Below are 254 nucleotides of genomic sequence, written 5' to 3'. Positions count from 1 at the left end.
TGGAAAATATATATATATATATATATTTTATTTTTAATAAAATACGTTTTATATACGTTTAATAAAATATGTTTTAATAAAATACGTTTAATAAATAAAATATTAAAAAAAGAGGAGGTTGAATTCTTGTCTTGAAAGCTTCATTAATTAATAAATTACCTGTCACTAATAACAGATAAACCCTTTGCTAAGAAACTGGGCAAGCAACATTTATCTGTATCTCTAACCAATAGCATCCTGCTATTAATGGCTGG

This window comes from Lutra lutra, chromosome 15, assembly GCF_902655055.1.
Source record: "Lutra lutra chromosome 15, mLutLut1.2, whole genome shotgun sequence".
NCBI lineage: Eukaryota > Metazoa > Chordata > Mammalia > Carnivora > Mustelidae > Lutra > Lutra lutra.
This window is presented reverse-complemented; position numbering follows the sequence as displayed.